Source organism: Lampetra planeri, chromosome 56 (genome assembly GCF_965212315.1).
Source record: "Lampetra planeri chromosome 56, kcLamPlan1.2.h2, whole genome shotgun sequence".
NCBI lineage: Eukaryota > Metazoa > Chordata > Hyperoartia > Petromyzontiformes > Petromyzontidae > Lampetra > Lampetra planeri.
Window position 1 is genome coordinate 5,504,524 of NC_136162.1, and position 19,211 is coordinate 5,523,734.

The window sequence follows — 19,211 nt, forward strand, 5'->3', positions numbered from 1 at the left end:
CCGCCACGGCCTGTGGAGGGGTTACGCTCTGGGCTCTTACACTCTGACGTTCAGCCAAAGCCATGAATGCGTTATATTTGAATATATGTAAAATACATTTTTTTTGCCTAAAAAGTGTAAAATTTTGGGAATTTTTTTTCACGAACATTAATTGTCTGGCACAACGAGTCTGTGTGGAAAATGTCAGCTCGATTGGATCACGGGAAGTGGGTTAAAATACGACCGAAAGATTTGCACGGTCCTAAGCAAGCAAGCAAGCACGCAAGCAAGCAAGCAAGCACGCGAACTTAATATAAAGGATTTAAAAAGAACTAAAACCACGCGACCACGGCGGAGAGGGAGATCGAGAGAAGGAGAGACATGCGCAGGCTCCAAATACACAGGCGTCAGGCGTCGGGATCAAACCCACGAACCTCCTGTATTCCAGGCGAGCTAGTCAACATCCACGCTACCCTGGTGCGTCCAATACAGCTTGCAGCAGTAGAAGCAGCAGCAGCAGTAGCAGCAGCAACGGGACGGGATCATCCTTCTCGACATGACACGGGACCCGCAGCGTACTTGTTCCACGCACCTGGCCACGGAAGTTGGAACAGCCTCGACGGAACGTGCGTGCCCGCTCGCGTACTCACACACGCGCGCACCAATCCAATGCCCGACATTCGCCATTAAGTGACGGTGGCGTCACCACGGCGCCCGTGCCAGGCCAGGTGAACTTTGAGGCTACCACGTGAAGTGGTCGAAGGCTCGCTGACTGACAGGTGGAGGTCTCGGGACAGACCCCACGTGGTGCCATGGGTTGGCCGACTAAGATGATCGGTAGATGCACCACCAGCTGTACCCACCCTACTGTGCCAGGCTAGGTGCAGGAGGAGGTCTCGGGACAGACCCAGCAGGTGCTATGGGTTGGCCGACTAAGATGATCGGTAGATGCACCACCAGCTGTACCCCCTACTGTGCCAACAGTACCGCTCACCACCACCACCACCGCACGCGCAAACAAATCATAGGGACCCCCCCGGCCTGCCCCAACTCCACCCACCCACCCCACCACCCCCAAGGTCCACATGCTGCGGAAATTAATTAAGCGGAGTGACGATGACACCGAACGCGGTGTCGGGGAAGTGAGAGGCACGGGGGGGCCGCTGCTAAACTTAGCCTGGGTACAGCCGGCCGCCAGAGAAGCCTCAACGTGGGGTCACCCATGTGGATCAACCGCTCGCCCCCCCGCTCGCCCCCCCCGCTCGCCCCCCCGCTCGCCCCCCCCGCTCGCCCCCCCCGCTCGCCCCCCCGCTCGCCCCCCCGCTCGCCCCCCAGCTCGCCCCCCCGCTCGCCCCCCCGCTCGCCCCACCGCTCGCCCCCCCCGCTCGCCCCCCCCGCTCGCCCCCCCGCTCGCCCCCCCGCTCGCCCCCCCGCTCGCCCCACCGCTCGCTCCCACGTGAAGGGTTCTGGCACCTCCGAGGTGTCTGGGTGGCACTTTAACACAATAACAACAACAACAGCAACAACAACAACAACAGCAGCAGCAACAACAACAACAACAACAGCAGCAACAACAACAACAGCAACAACAACAACAGCAGCAACAACAACAGCAACAACAACAACAGCAACAGCAACAGCAGCAACAACAGCAACAACAACAGCAACAACAACAACAGCAACAACAACAACAGCAACAACAACAACAGCAACAACAACAACAGCAACAACAACAACAGCAACAACAACAACAGCAACAACAACAACAACAGCAACAACAACAACAGCAACAACAACAGCAACAACAACAACAACAGCAACAACAACAACAGCAACAACAACAACAGCAACAACAACAACAGCAACAACAACAGCAACAACAACAGCAACAGCAACAACAACAGCAACAACAACAGCAACAACAACAGCAACAACAACAGCAACAACAACAGCAACAACGGCATGGAAGTGCACAGATGTGCAATCGTGATCTCTCTCACCTCCCTCCCCACCCACCCCGGCAAAAGCGACGATCGGTTGGAGATGGGTGTGAAGAGGGGTGATGATGATGGGTGTGACGAGGGCTGTGGAAGGGGTCACGAGGGCTGTGACGAGGGTTGCGGCTGGCTGGGTCACGTACGAAGACGAAGATCCGCCAACCGTACCGGTCACTCGCACCTCCGATGAACACGGTTTGGCTGCGGCTGGCTGCGTGCGATGCGAATGAAGTTCCAATGTATACACGGGGTTGGTATCCCTTCACCATCACCACTACCACCACCGCTAGCACCAAAGGCAAAGATCCCCCGTGTAGCCTTAAACAGACTGCCGGGGCAAGTGCTCTTGGTCAGTAGCAGCAGCACCTACGAAGGCCGCACGGCACACGCACCGCACCAGCTGCTCATTTGAGGCCGAGTCGATCTAGGGGAGGCGCGTGATCGCGTCGGATTATTGTCGCCGGCGTTGGCGGTGAGCGGGAATCGAACTCGTGTACAGAGCACGTACGCACACACACGCACACACGCACACACACGCACACACGCGCACGCTCACATGCACACACACGCACACACGCTCACACGCTCACACAGACAAAAGCGCACACACATGCTCACACGCTCACACGCGCTCACACTCGCTCACACGCGCACACACACACGTTCACACGCTCACACATGCTCACACGCACACACATGCTCACACGCTCACATGCACACACACGCTTACACTCTCACACAGACACACGCGCACACACGCGCACCCACGCTCACACATGCTCACACACACACTCTCACACACGCACGTTCACACACTCACACACGCACGTTCACACACACACACTCACACGCTCACACGCACGTTCACACACACCCACACTCACACGCTCGCACACACGAACGAGGTATTGCGTCGTTGAAGCCGCGTGTCTGTGTGTTGTGAGCGGTGGTGCAGCGGTTAGCGCTACGCTGCGCTACGAACCCGGCGACCCTTTACGATTCCCGCTCACGGCCACCAACACCGGTGACGATTATCCGAACCGGTCCCCGGGCCTCCCCTAGGTCGACTCAGGCTCAAACGAGTACCTGGTGCGGTGCGTAAACATCGCTACTGGGGAGACAAAGGCGGTCGGGCGTGGTGCTGGCCACCCACCCCCGAGCGTGCCTTCACAGGTGCTACTCGCTAACAGCACTTGCCCCAACAGTCTGTTAAGGCTACACGGGGGATCTTTGGGGGGGGTGGGTTGTCTTCGTGGGGAGCGGTGGTGCAGCGATGAGCGCTGCGCTACAGAAACCCGGCGACCCGAGTTGGACCAACACCGGCGGACGATGATTTGGGTCGATCCTGGGGCCTCCCCCCGAGGTCAACCCCCCCACACCCCCCCCCCCAAAAAAAAACAGCCTTGCCGAAAGCTACACGGGGGAGCTTTGTCTTTGCGCGAGTGCATCTGGCACACATTTGGTGGCTGGGAGTAGGGGGGGAGTAGAGGGGGAGGGGGGGTAGGGGGGGAGAGGGGGGGGAGGGGAGTAGGGGGGGAGTAGGGGGGGAGGGAGGTGGTGGACGTGGCGGCAGTGGGGGAGGGGGGGGGCAGAGGGAGAGGAGGGGGTGAGAGGGAGGAACGGCTGTGTCCATCCTCACCACTTCCTCACCAACAGCCTCACCACTTTATCCTCACCACATCATCCACACTACATCATCCTCACCACATCATCCTCACCAACACCCTCACCACACCCTCACCAACACCTCTCCAGAGGTGACGCAGCGAGCACACTCACCACAGTCACCTGCACCTCCGATTCACACGGCTGGCCACGTACGGTGCAAAAGAAGTTCCAACGTGCGCACATATATACACAAAGATAAAGATCCCCCGTATAGCCTTAACAGACTGTAGGGGCAGGTGCTGTTAGCGAGCACCTATGAAGGCCGGAACGGTACACGAACGAGGGGGTGGGTGGCCAGCACCACGCCCGACCGCCTTTGTCTCCCCAGTGGCGATGTTTACACACCACACCAGGTACTCATTTAAGGCTGAGTCGACCTAGGGGAGGCCCAGGACCGGTTCAGATAATCGTCACTGGTGTTAGCCGTGAGCGGGAGTCGAACTCGGGTGGCCAGGTTCGTAGCGCTAACCGCTGAGCCACCGACCACCCTACACACTCACTCACCCACTCGCTCACCCACCCACCCACTCGCTCGCCCACCCACCCACCCACTCGCTCAAAAGAACTCCGCCGGTACGCCCCAACGCCTCGCCCGCAAAGGAACGCACGGCACGGTTTTTTCGCCGCTGGTCGCGAGCGACGACGCCTTCATAGGAACGACGGTGAGGCCGAGTAAAATTCAAGCCGCGCTCGCCGATGTGGACGTGGACGCAAGACCGACCGACCGACCGCGCCCTGCTAAAAAAATAAACTTTTACAGAACCTATAGTAGTAGGTTTTTACCCTTTAAACTGGTACAAAACTGACACCTTTATACAAGGCATCATGTTTGCAATAACCACAACACAAGCAGTCAAAATGCAAACAAAAAGAAACAAACTCTGATAATGGTAATAATATGCACTGTCCTCTCGAAACAGTGAAAGGGTTAAGCAACAAAAACTAAAACGCGACGGGAATCTTCAAAGCCTTGCGCTGCAATGCACGTGCCACGTGCGCGCACCATCACTCGGTGCCCAGTGTACCTTTAAAGAACAGGTGGTTCCGGTTGGCATGGGTATTTATTTATGTATCCATCCAATCCCCCCTCCTCCCTCCTCCCTCCTCCCTCCTCCTCAACTCACTCTCAACGTAACGGGTCTGGCGGCTCCAACACACAGCGTGGGATCAAAGTCTCCGCCACGACCACCACCACTTCATTTTTTTTTTCGCCGCCCCCAATGCGGTTGGCATCGCGTTAAGGATTCGGTGGCAGGGGTGGTCTGCATTTTGTTGCTGTTGCAACAACAACAACAGGAGAGAGCGAGAGAGAAAGGAGACATTTCAACATATTTACTCACTTTCCCGTGAACATTAATTTTTCCACTGGGGGGTTTTATTTTCCTTTACCACGGAGACCAATCCCACACGCAGGCCAACAACAAACTCCTCTGGCCAAGGGTTTGCTGCTTTCAGCATTTTTATATTTTTTTTATGGCGGGCAGGAGTTGCGGCCACTTAAGAATAATATGCGTCAAGGCTGCGCGGTTTTATATTTTCGCCGCCACAGGCTAAGGAAGACATCGGATAAATTCAAGCGGGGGCGGTGGGGACGAAACAACAGGATTTCTCCACGAATCTGGCTGTCCCGCCTGATAATGCTCGTTGTAATTACTGGCGAAACGTCGGACTCAGATTGCAAACGTTGTGGATTTGCTCTCCAGCACACTGCCGGTGGCGCTGTAATAGTACACTACACTACACACTACACTATATACTACACTATACACTACACTATACACTAGTGCTGTTCTAGTAACGAATAACGCCTGCTGCTGTATATTGAGTTTGTGTGTCTCTCTCATCATCATCACCACGGTGGCTAGGAGATGTTAACTACCTCGCCTGGTATACAGGAGGTCGTGGGTTCGATCCAAACCCTGACGCCTGCTGCTGTATATTTGGAGTTGGCGTGTCTTTCTCTCCCCGTGGTCGCGTGGATTTTTCTCCGGGTCCTCCGGTTTCTCCCCTCCACATTTAGAATCAGCGTCACGCGTTTAGAGCATTTGGGCTGCTGCTGCTGTTATACATGTTCACTCGATGATTATGATGATGATAAAAGCCCGCTTTGTCGGTAACCAGGTCGTTTCTGAAAAATAAGCTATGCAAGCTCGGTGGGTGTGGGGGGGGGGGCAATACCTGGGAAACAAACAAAAAAATGGTTTAGTTTAGTTTTAATAGCCGCTTGCCTGCCGCTCGGAAAGCAAAACTCCCGTCACCGCACGACGCCGAGCGTCGGTCGCGTTTCACCGGCGCGTTACCGGCAGCGGTGCAATACTGCCCTGGTGTTTGTGGGAGTTTCTTTTTTTAAAATCCTTTATATTATGTTCACTTGCTTGCTTGCTTGCATAGGACCGTGCAAATCTTCCGGTCGTTTTTTAACCCACTTCCCGTGATCCAATCGAGCTGACATTTTGCACACAGACTCGTTGTGCGTGACAATTAATGTTCGTGAAAATTTTTTCCAAAATTTTACACTTTTTAGGACAAAAATATTATATTTAATTACCAATTGCTTAATGGTGCAATGCAATCATCTGACCCATAGGTGGCAGCCATCTCAAGCCAGAGGACGAGAGGACTCTAGCCGCCACGCATATAAAGGATTTATAGTGAAAAACTTTGTTTTTACGGGTTATACTTGTTTCTGCTGTTGCTTTTTCGTTGACGTCAATCGGCACGCTGAAACTCGCTGCGAGTCGAGTTGGGGGTGTAAAAAAATGGAGCGGGATCAGCGCTTCTTAAATCCGCCCCAACCCCCCAACGTCTGGCAAGTGTGGAAGAGTAGGCCAAAATCACATCATCTCAGAGCCCCCAAGTTGACAGGCCCCTCCTGCCGGCAGTGGCAGCAGGAGAAAGTGAATTGCAAGGCGACGCTTCCATAACCTTGCGACCACCTTCTTGCCCCACAATTCCGCAGTCTCTCTCGGTGACCGGTGTACAGTACACCGGTCACCCGTCCTCTCCGAGCGTGTCAATGTTTAACCGACCCCACTCGCACCAAGGGCACTCTCCATCGATGTTTTTAATAAATCCATGTCCTTCAACCAGGAGCGAGCGACCTGCGAAAGCTGAAATACTTCATCCCGTCACGCGGAGGGAGGTGTGGTGGGGTTAGCGAACGCGGGCGCGCCCCATGTCGCCCACGGTTTTGGGAAGCAACTTTTAACATCGTCGAGATTGAAAACTGATTTTTTTTAAACTTATTTTTTTGTGTTCAGTTTGTCGTCCCCACCTTCCCGCACCTCCGATTAGCACGGTTGTGCGGGTACGTACGGTGCGACAGAAGTTCCCCATACGAACACTCAGCCACCCACCCACACACACAAAGACAAAGATCCCCCCCCCCCGTATAGCCTGCACAGACTGTTGGGGCAAGTGCTGTTAGCGAGCACCTATGAAGGCCGGCACAGCACACGAGGGGGTGGGTGGCCAGAACCATGCCCGACCGCCTTTGTCTCCCTAGTGGAGATGTTTACACACTGCACCAGGTACTAATATTAGGCTGAGCCGACCTAGGGGAGGCCCAGGAACGGTTCAGATAATCGTTACCGGTGTTGGCCGTGAGCGTGAGCGGGAATCGAACTCTGGTCGCCAGGTTCGTAGCGCAGTGTGCTAACCGCTACACCACCGCTCCCCCTAAACACTCACCGACCCACCCACCCCCACTCATCTACTCAAGCACTTACTCACCCATCCACTCATTTCCTTCGAACTGATTTTTGTCTTTAGTTTGCTGTCCCCCTCTCCGCACCTCTTCCTTCCGATGTTAGGAAGCCGCTGGGAGCTGTCCACTTTTAAATCATCATCATCATCGGGATTGACAAACTCGCTTCTTTAGAAACTGATTTTTGTGTTTTAGTGATTGTTGTCCTTCCCCCCCCCGCACCTCCGATCGGCACGGTTGGCTACGTACGGTGCGAAAGAAGTTCAACGTACATACATTACAAATGTGTGCAAATATGCCCCCCCCTCTCCCCGCCCCCCCACCAGGGTTAACTAGACATTCCACTTTACCATGACAGGGGCCATTCCATCCGTGGGAGGAAAGGACAACTGTGAAACTTGCTACAACGCGGCAGTGTAGCGCTCAAATTTAATCGAGCGCAGAGATGGGCTTTGAGAGACGACCCAACCTGGGATTCAAACCCACCAAATACGTGCCAGATGCACTCATACAATGACAAAGATCCCCCCAATAGCCTTTAACTAACAGCTGGGGCAAGTGCTGCTAGCTTGCACCTATGAAGGCCGGCACGGCACGGCACACGAGGGGGTGGAGTGGGCATCACCACGCCCGGCCGCCTTTGTCTCCCCGAATTGGGGGGCGCCACGGTGGCAAGATGTTAACTACCTCGCTTGGTATGCAGGATGTCGTGGGTTCGATCCCGACCCTGGCGCCTGCTGCTGTATATCTGGAGTTTGCGTGTCTCTCTCTCCCTCTTGCCGTGGTCGTGTGGTTTTTTCTCCGGGTCCTCCGGTTTTCCCCTCCACATTTAAAATCGGCATCACGCGTTTAGTGTACTTGGCTGCTGCTCTACATTTCCCATGTGATGCTGATAAGCCCACTTCGTTACGCTATCATTTCTGGGCCAGGTCGCTTCTGAAAAAGTAATATTAAAAAAACTTTTTTTAAACACGCTTTTATGAAATGTACTAATAATGGAAGAACTCCACGACTCTAGGAAGTGGCCCCGAAGCTTGCCATAACGTAAGGGACCGTGGCCAATTACAGCCAACGTCAGTTGACCGTGGACAATTAGACCCAAGCCGAAACAGAACATATAAAAAAGAATGTTTAAAACTTTTTTTTTATGATACAATATAGTATTGTCATCAGTATGACATAAGTATGCCAAGTTTCGTGACTGCAGGGATTCATCTTCTTGGTTCTTTCGGTAAAGTCACGTAGAAGGGAAGTAATAAAATAATAAAAATAAAACATAATAAAATAATTCTCACGACGTTTCGGCCACAACGCAAGCAGCCGTCCTCACATGAGGACGGCTGCTTGCGTTGTGTTATGTTTTATTTGTATTATTTTATTACTTTCCTTCTACGTGACTATACCAAGTTTGCAGTCGATACCACATTGGGAAGTGGGTTAAAATTGAGTTACAAGATTTGAGGATACAACAACAACAGACAGAGTGAGTTAAATGAAAGCGTGTAAAGAGAGCGATCTGGAAGCTCAATGGGGCCCATACCTGGTAAATAAAAGAAAACGTGTATATTTTTTCGTTTTGTTTTACCGGGTCAGTTAGTGTGCACCACCGCTCCAGACCACCATGGGAAGGACAATAAAACCCCTCCTTAAGTGGGGACCCCTATCAGCTGTTTCGGGTGGGGGAGATAGGACCTTGTAAAGCCAAAATGGAGAACCATTTGTAAGGTTAGTGTCAAATCATCCAGGACGTGGGCAAGTCAAGCTTTGTTTATTGTCAACAAAGGCCCCCCCCGCGTGTCCCTTTGATGGCCCTCCGTGGGACTGGCCCCCACCACCCAGACAAGCCACCCAGAAAAATACCCTCAGCTGCCCCCCCCAAACTCTGAAGCCACTCAGCCACGTAGAGCAGCAAGCTCCGACTACCCCCACTCACCACCATCAAAGACAAAGATCCCCCGTGTAGCCTTGACAGACCGTTGGGGCAAGGGCTGCCTGTACAAAGACAAAGGTCCCCCGTGTAGCCCGTGGCAGACTGTTGGGGCAAGTGCTGCCTGTACAAAGACAACGATCCCCCGTGTAGCCCGTGACAGAATGTTGGGGCAAGTGCTGCCTGTACAAAGACAAAGGTCCCCCGTGTAGCCTTGACAGACCGTTGGGGCAAGTGCTGTTAGCGAGTAGCAGCGCCCTATGAAGGCCGGCACTGTGGCACACGAGGGGGTGGGTGGCCGGCACCACGCCCGGCCGCCTTTGTCTCCCTCAGTGGCGATGTTCACTACACACCGCACTCAGGCGCACACTGGTGTTGGTGGCTGTAAGCGAGAATCTAACTCGGGTCGCCGGGTTTGGAGCGTGGCACGCTAACCGCTGCACCACCATCAACAACAACAAACAACAACACTGCCCCGTAGCTCTCCGATGACGCGTCTTCGGGATGTGCCGTGCGTCGTTTCGACACGGCGTCCGACGTTTCCGCCCCGCGTCGTCTTCCCAGCGCCCGGGGCGAAACGTCGGACCTCGGACCGCATAACAACGCGGTGGCTAGGAGATGTTGACCTCCTTCAGTTTTTCAGTTTCATTTCAGTTTCATTTATTAGGGTTAACCCTGCGAGCCATGCGGCTCTTGACTCGGGTACAACCGCAACAAACAAAAACATGATGAACAAGAGACATCTTAAAGTGACGACACGCAACAGAAAAATCCTGGAAAAAGCCGTGGGATCGATCTCGACCCTGACGCCTGCTGCTGTATATTTGGAGTTTGCGTGTCTCTCTCTCTCTCATCATCATCACGGTGGCTAGGAGATATTAACTACCTCGCCTGGTCTACATGACGTCGTGGGTTCGATCCCGACCCTGACGCCTGCTGCTGTATATTTGGAGTTTGCGTGTCTCTCTCTCTCTCGCTCTCCCCGTAGTCGCGTGGATTTCTCTCTGGTTTTCCCCCTCCACACTTAAGAGTATTCAGCTGCTATAAATGTCCGCGCGACAATAAGCCTCCACTTCGTTCAGCTATCACCAGGGTCGCTGCCGAGAAATACAAGAGCTGCGTGTGTATATATTGCTCCGATGGAGCGGGGGAGGGGCTTACACCCTGGTGTACAATAAAAAACTAAAAAAGTTTATTTTCTAAAGTTTCGTTTCAACGCGCGGCACGACACGAACAAGGCAGCGGCAAGGAAAGCGCTGCCAAAATAAAATAAAGACTCTGCAGCAGCAGCAGCGTCCTCAACTCCACCTCGACCCCCACGATACCCACCCCAGACTCCTCCACTCCGAAGCCAGAGAGTGTCTCTGGGTTGAAGCCTCCCCACCAGTCCCCCACCATCACCACCTCCCCACCGCTCCCCCACCAAAGCTTTCATCCACTGACGCTCTGGTGATTCAGCAGTTCTTTATTTCCGTGCGTTAACTTCCACCCCCCCTCCTCCTCCTCCACTGCCGCCTGCTTCACCTCCTTGCACCCCCTCCCCCATTGCCACTAGGGATTTGTCTTAGCCTCATCCCCCTCCTCATCCCCCCCCTCCTCATCCTCCCCCCCTCCCCCTCCTCATCCTCACATGACAACTCCATTCCCCCCGCGCCCACCACACAAGGCCGCCGTTTGCTTTCGCACGGATGCTGACGGAAGCCACGGGGCAGCGTCTCTCTCCGCCGCGGCGAAGCCGAGCGTTTGAGGCCGAGTTGACCTAGGGGAGGCCCATGCCCGGTTCAGATAATCGTCACCGGTGTTGGCCGTGTGAGCGGGGATCGAACCCGGGTCGCCGGGTTCATAGCGCAGCGCGCTAACCGCTACACCACCGCTCCCCACATACACACAGACTTAAACACACACTCACACAGACTTATTTCAGGGGAAGGGGTCCTACCAAGAATTTTCTTTCTTTGTAACCGGGGGATGAGGAGGAGAGGGGCAACGTTACTCCGTTGTGTGATCCCAATCGAGTAAAATGCCAGGGATTGTTTAGCAATGAAATATATTTGGGCAATACCAAATTATATTGTATTTGGGGGGAGAGGGGGCAGAACGGGTTTGAGGTATTCTAGGAAACGTGGGAAACCCAGAGGGAACCCATGCAAGAAACAGGATCGGGGAGGATATACAAAGTCTACGCAGAAAAAATGCGCCCGGGGTTCGAGAATTGAACCCAAGGCCCCCCGTCTTGCCACGTGACGTCGTTATTCGTTGGCCTCCGGGAATCGAACTCGGGTGCAGGCTCACCACGGCGCCGTGCCATTTCCGCCACGTGCACGTGCGCCAATGGGCGGCGTGCTTCTGGCGCGCGTGAGAAACACAACGCGTGGAGCCACGAGTGTCGATTCAGAATGCCCCCCTCCCTCACTCCCCCCCCCGGCTGCGAAGGGCACGATCGGTGCAAAAATCTGTGCAAGCGACTCCTCGCGACGAAGTACGCCGCGCACACAACTTGGATCAAATGGCGATATCGTTGACGCGCAATCGCCCGTTCACCGGTTGTGTTGGGCGACCCGCAGAGACTGATCCGATGGAGCCCGCAAGACCGCAACGTGGGAACCGCAGTTTTCCCCGCGTGTACGAGCGCACTCCCACATTACCGGCTGGTTTAACGATCAACATGCGTCTTCGGGTGAATGCATATCACGGGTGTGGGCAACTGTCCTTCCACATCTTCTTGGTTCTTTCGGTAAAGTCACGTAGATGGGAAATAATAAAATAATAAAAATAAAACATAATAAAATAATTCTCACGACGTTTCGGAGGCAACACCGAAAGAACCAAGAAGATGAATCCCTGCAGTCACGAAAGCTTTAAATCGAAATTTGTCCTTCCACAGTAAACTAAACTCCCATTGTAAGTTGGACTTCCATGGTAAACTGGACTCCCGTAGGTCAGGCGTCTGGGCAAACCAAAGTAACAAAAAAAACAGCACTCAAGATTTAAAGAGCCCGCAATGCAGTCCCTGAAAAGAGCAGTTACAGCAGGCATACGCACAGGCTCCTGGGAGCCACCGCAGGTTTTTGCCGACCCCCTGGAATAGCTAAACCACACAAACCGTGAGTTAATATGTAAGACCCCACCCCAGCCCATGGTGGCCGGTGGGCGAAATTGTCAGTCATTAAAATTTGCTGAGCAACCCAGAGAGAACAATTCATACCCTGGGGGAGGCGGGAGGGGGCCCATCTTGATTGCGATCTTTCCCCAGCTCTTGAATGTTCGGGGTTAAAATGTGGGGGGAGGTTGGGGGGGGGAGGTTGGGGGGGGAAAAACCCGCACCCATTTTTGTTATCTCGCTCGTGTGTGTGGTTATCGGGGAGAGGGAGAGATGGTGGCGATGGGGTGATTGTTTGGTATCACCCAGTCTCCTGGCTAATCACTAACCAATCTCTGTTCCCCCCCCTGCCCCCGCCCCCCGATCCCATTATTCCATTGTGCGAAGATTACAAACACACTCCTTTTAATTCCCACCCACTTAGCCCAAGGGCTAATCTCACCTCGCACCCAAAGTTAACTCAGTTTCGGATCAGGGTTTTTCAAAAAAAAGAAAAGTTAAATAAACACAAAGACAAAGATCTCCCCCGTGTAGCCTTCGACATGCTGTTGAGCAAAGAGCACCTGAAAAAGGCCCGCACGGCACACACAAAGGTATGGGGGTTGGCCAACACCACCCACGGCCGCCTTTGTCTCCCCCAGTGCTGAATTTGTACCGCACCAGCCACTGCAAATATCCGCCACGATTGTTGGTCGCAAGCGGGAATCGAACTCGGGGGTCGACGGGTTTCGTAGGGCAGCTTGGTGGTGTTTCATTCTTCACCTGAGGACGGCTGCTTGCGTTGTGGCCGAAACGTCGTGAGAATTATTTTATTGTGTTTTATTTTTATTATTTTATTACTTCCCTTCTACGTGACTTTACCGAAAGAACCAAGAAGATTTCGTAGGGCAGTGTACCACTTCTCCCCATAACAAAAATATACACAAACCCCGGCTTAACTCAGCTTTTTCGGAGAGGGGAGTTGGGGGGGGGTGGGTTGGGGGGGGGAGCTGGGAGGGGTTTGGGGGTGGGGGCATCATCGAGGTCACCATCCTGAACTTTGGGCTTATGAAGGAGAAAGTCGGACCCTTTGAAATCTTTTCAAAGTCTCGTCGGTAATTAATGTGCCGCTAGGATGCTGTGTTTTTTTTACATTTCCCCGTTTTTGCCGATGCAAGGTGACCGTGTGGGGGGTGGGGGGGGGGACGACTCGACGCAGTGGCATTCGCGAACTGCTGTTTATTTATTTATTTATATCCCGGGTGCTTTTCTTCTCTTGAATAAGCCGCTGCTGGGATGGGCCCATCTCGACGCGAGCCAACAGTGTGAGTCACGTCAATGTGTTATTTCCACTCAACTGCGTTGTTTTGTTTTAGTTCTACGCCGGCTGACCGTTGGCCGATTCAAAAACGCAGTCGGGTCTCAATATGTGAAAAACAGCTTCATAGCTCATCGGATTCCTCCAGCATGTAAATAATAATTCTTCTGATTCTGAATCACGGTGGCTGGCTTTCTCTCTCTCTCTATGCCCAAGATGCATCCGGTCGGTGTACGGGCCAACGTTATGGCAACGTTGGCCCCTGCGTTTGTTGAGAAGACACAGAAGCGCTGGTCCCGATGATGGGGCCCCGGGTGTACGAGCGGTGGAAATTCTGCGTAAACATTCGCCAGGGCGCGAGTCCATGGGTCTCTCTGCGTGATGAATCTACGTCTTTCTGTGCGAGTCTATGGGTCCTTCATGTGCACATGTACGTTGAACTTCTTTCGCACCATACGTAGCCGACCGCGCTAATCGGAGGCCCGGCAGTTTGGTGCACAAACTAAAAAACTCGAACACATCCGTCGATAATCCCGCTGTGGCCTTCAAAGGTAAGAAAAAAATTAACCCGTAAAAACAACGTTTTTCACTATAAATCCTTTATATGCGTGGTGGCTAGAGTCCTCTCGTCCTCTGGCTTGAGATGGCTGCCACCTATGGGTCAGATGATTGTCTGGCAGCATTAAGCAATTGGTAATTAAATATTTATTTATTTTTCCCTAAACAGTGTAAAATTTTGGAAATGTTTTTCACGAAAATTAATTGTCACGCACAACGAGTCTGTGTGCAAAATGTCAGCTCCATTGGATCACGGGAAGTGGGTTAAAAAACGACCGAAAGATTTGCACGGTCGTAAGCAAGCGAACTTAATATAAAGGATTTAACAAAACCTACAATCGGTGACGTTTCACGCAACGGTGAAAAATAGCAATAATTAGCTGGGAAGAAGAAGCAGTTCCCGAAACGTCACCTGTTTATTATTTAACTTGAGGCCACGCCGTTTATTATTGACTAATGTGAGGAAGGGAAAGGGGGCTTAATTGATCATTGAGAAATACTCATCGCGCGCGTTTTCAGGTGCGCTTCTCATGCCGTCTGGAACGCTCTTCCTTCCGATATTAGGAAGCCACTGGGAGCTGCGTTGCACTTTAAAATCATCGTCAAGTTTGACAAACTCACTTATTTAGAACTGATTTTTGTGTTGTAGTGTTTGTTGTCCTTCCCCTCCCGCCGGCACCTCCAATTAGCACAGTTGGCTATGAAATGTGCGCGACATGAAGTTCAACGTGCATACGTACATGCCAATGCAGCAGCAGCAGCAGGAGCAGCAGCAGGAGCAGCAACACAACTGCGTGATCAATGATTACCCACGTGTTTGACATGCTTGTCTGAAATTGTAGAACTGCCCAGGCTTCAAAGACGCTTATCCTGAACCAAAGTTATTGATAATTTCTATAGACAAAGCGGAGAGACCTTTGCAAATGCCAAAACCAAAGCCCGCCAACGGTAGCCGCATTGAATTGTTTCAAATAAAATGTTAGGACATTTTTAAAATATCAAAAAAGGTTTTTGCGTTTTCCTTTCTTTTTTTTTTAATCGGAACACATTTTGCGACGATAAAAAAAACTTTCTCTCCACTGCGACCTTTTTTTAAATATACATCTCGAACGACCGCAAAAAAAATTATAATTTTTTTCATCCCTGAGAATCTTTGAGCTGACCTATCGAGTGAGCTTGCGTGCGTCTGCATTTAACCGACTGTTGGGGCAAGCGCTGTTCGAGCGGTAGGTGTTGCGGATTAGCTCGCCGCGCTACGAACTCCTGCGACCCGAGTTCGATTCCCGCTCACGGCCAACACCGGTAACGATTATCTGAACCGGTCCTGGGCCTCTCCTAGGCCGACTCTGCCTCAAATTAGTACCTGGTCGCGGAGTATAAAACATCGCCACTAGGGAGATAAAGGCGGCCGGGCGTGGTGCTGGCCACCCACCCCCTCGTGTGCTTTTCTGGTCTTCATTAGGGGCTCACTAACAGCACTTGCCCCAACAGTCTGTTAAGGCTATACGGGGGATCTTTGTCTCGTGTCTGCATTTGAGACGAGTTTGAGGAAGAACATTTTGGGAATTTTTTAAGGACAATATCGTACCCTTTTAAAATATTCCACTCATATTCTCGGTTCTTTCGGTAAAGTCACGTAGAAGGGAAATGATAAAATAAGAAAAATATTAAACAATTAAAATTCTCACGACGTTTCGACTGCAACCACAAGCAATCATCATCAGGTGTGAAATCCACAGCAAGAACATTTTCTGGATTTCGCGCCCCCCCCCCCCCGTGCCGGGCCTTCGTAGGCGTCGCTCGCTCGCTCACGGCGGCACTTTCCCCGCAAGAGCCTGCCGAATGGCTGACGCGGCGGGGGACCTTCGGCTTTTGGGGGCGCGTACAGTCAGTCGGGGGCGTCTGGCGGGGTTAGCGCGGTTGGGTCGGTTGGGTGGCGGCGGCGGCAGCGGCCGCTTGGCACTCCCGTCCGTAACGCGATCTTCTCGGACCGGGCGAGAGTGGGGAGAGAAGAGGGGGGGGGGAGAGAAGAGTGGGGGGGAGAAGAGAGGGGAGAGACGAGGGGGGAGGGGGAGAGTGGGGAGAGAAGGGGGGGGAGAAGAGTGGGGAGAGAAGAGGGGGGGGGGGAGAGAAGAGTGGGGAGAGAAGAGGGGGGGGGAGAGAAGAGTGGGGGGGAGAAGAGAGGGGAGAGACGAGGGGGGAGGGGGAGAGTGGGGAGAGAAGGGGGGGGAGAAGAGTGGGGAGAGAAGAGGGGGGGGGGGAGAGAAGAGTGGGGAGAGAAGAGAGGGGAGAGACGAGGGGGGGGGAGAGTGGGGAGAGAAGAGGGGGGGGAGAGAAGAGGGGGGGGGGGAGAGAAGAGTGGGGAGAGAAGAGGGGGGGGGGGGGGAGAAGAGGGGGGGGGGGGAGAAGAGAGGGGAGAGACGAGGGGGGGGGAGAGTGGGGAGAGAAGAGGGGGGAGAAGAGTGGGGAGAGAAGAGGGGGGGGAGAGAAGAGGGGGGGGGGGAGAGAAGAGTGGGGGGAGAAGAGTGGGGGGGGAGAAGAGAGGGGAGAGACGAGGGGGGAGGGGGAGAGTGGGGAGAGAAGGGGGGGGAGAATGGGGAGAGAAGAGGGGGGAGAAGAGTGGGGAGAGAAGAGGGGGGGGGAGAAGAGGGGAGGGGAGAAGAGAGGGGAGAGAAGAGGGGTGGGGGGGAGAGAGCGCACGCCGGGCGAGCGGGCTGTGACTGTGCAGGGGGGTTGAGAGAATGGGGCCCGCGCAAGGGGAAACCCACACTTTTTTGGGGGGGGGGGGGTATACCGCACACAACAGCGGCTCTGTGTGCGCGTGCTTGGGGGAGGAGGGGGGAGCGGTGGCGCAGCGGTCAGCGCGATGAGCTCCGAACCTGGCGGCCCGAGTTCGAATCCCACTGACGGACACCCGGTGACGACGACCGTGCCGCGGTTTGTCGTCCCTTCGCCCGCCTCCACCGCAGCTGCGATTGGCGCGGCTTGGCTACGTACGGCGCGAAAGAAGTTCAACGTGCGTGCATCTGCAATCGGTCCTGGGCCTCCCCTTGGTCGGCTCGGCCTCGAAACGAGTGCCTGGTGCCGTGTGCAAACATCGCCACTGGGGAGACAAAGGCGGCCGGGCGGGCGTGGTGCTGGCCACCCACCCCCTCGTGCGCCAACAGGGCCGGCCTTCATAGGCGCTGCTGCTACTCGCTAACAGCACTTGCCCTCAACAGTCTGTTACAGGGCTACACGGGGGACCTTTGTCTCTGTTACGTGCGCGCGTGAGGGGGGAGATGCCAACTCCCTCCGGATCAACTTACAGGGACACGGCAGCACGGCGAGAGCGAGAGATGGTGGTCACTCCCGGCTGTGCGGTGGTGACTCCCAGCTGTGCCACACAGCCATCTCCTCCACCGTGTGTGTGAGTGAGTGTTCGGGTTTGATTCACGTTGGGTGCAATGTCGTCGTCTTTGAAACTGATTTGGTCTATCTTCTTGGTTCTTTCGGTAAAGTCACGTAGAAGGGAAATCATTAAATAATAAAAATAAAACATAATAAAATACAATCATAAAATAATAAAAGTAAAACATTAAATACAATTTTAAAATAATAGAAATAAAGCATAATAAAATACAATTTTTTATAATTAAAATAAAACATAATAAAATACAATTTTTAAATAATAAAAATTAAACGTAATAAAATACAATTTTAGGACAAGGTCAATGCCACACGCATCAGAGCGTTTATAGCTCATGGTGAGCAGCAGCTGTATCGTGGGTTAACCTTGTTGGCCAGTGCCAAAGTACGCAAAATAAGCAGCATACTCTTCTTGGTTCTTTCGGTAAAGTCACGTAGAAGGGAAGTAATAAAATAATAAAAATAAAACATAATAAAATAATATTTCATTATGTTTTATTACTTCCCTTCTACGTGACTTTACCGAAAGAACCAAGAAGATGAATCCCTGCAGTCACGAAAGCTTTAAATCGAAAAGAAGCATACTCTTTGGTTCTTTCGGTAAAGTCACGTGGGTAGAAATAAAATAAAATAAATCACGACGTTTCGATTGCAACACAAGCGGTCGTGATCTCCTTTGCCTGACGACGACCGCTTGTGTTGCGATCGACACGTCGTGATTTATTTTTCTTTTATTTCTACCCACGTGACTTTACCGATAGAACCAAAGCGTGTGGATTCCTGCAGTCACGAAAGCGTCAAATCACGATTAAATAAGAAGCGGTTTTACCCTTTCACGCAAACAAAACGGGAGTTGTGTCGAGATGTTCAAACACCCAGATAGAAACATTTAGCAAGGAATCAACTTACTGCATTAACCACACGCAAAGTACTTGTGCTGAACATGCAAACAAAAACGTGGCTCTGATAATAATCTATGAAGCATTGACTTTTAAACCAACTGGCCTACAGCAGAGACAGCTTTCTTAATGGCCGAGTCTCACCGAGGCATCTCTGTTGGTGTCTGAGCATCTTGACACAACTCCCGTGCTTAATTGCCAGAAAGAGTGAAGCCTCCTCTTTTAATTTTCATTATTTTGGATACTACAACTGCTCGACACGAGCTATAAATGCCCCGATACGTGTGGCATTGTCTTTGGACTGTTTATTTGTATGGCGTTCTCTGGGGTCTTAACACCGTGAGCGACGCCTTGCAAAAAGGTAACCTATTTGGCGATTGGAAATCTTAATTACCTCCTGTTTTAGTGTCACCAAGGGGTAAAACTTACTCTTATTTTTCATGATTTTATTTCATACTGGCAGAGAAAACGTTCGATGAGATGCAATATTGTCCATCGCTCATGTTCTGATACGGTTTGTTTTTTGCTATGATTTTAATTGACGAAAATTAGATTTGTACTTTAATTGAGCAACTAATTTTTATTTGCTGTAATTACATTTTTGCTCAAATTTTCCTATAATTTGCGTTAATTTTTAATGGCCATCATTTATGCTTGCTTTAATTTGCTACA

The 19,211-nt window shown here is 52.4% G+C and overlaps 1 protein-coding gene across 2 annotated transcripts in view; it reads right to left on the minus strand.

Moving 5' to 3' along the window:
- LOC144735685 (transcriptional coactivator YAP1-A-like) overlaps positions 1–19,211 on the minus strand; it is a 102,273-nt gene that overhangs the window by 40,526 nt on the left and 42,536 nt on the right. The window lies entirely within an intron of this gene.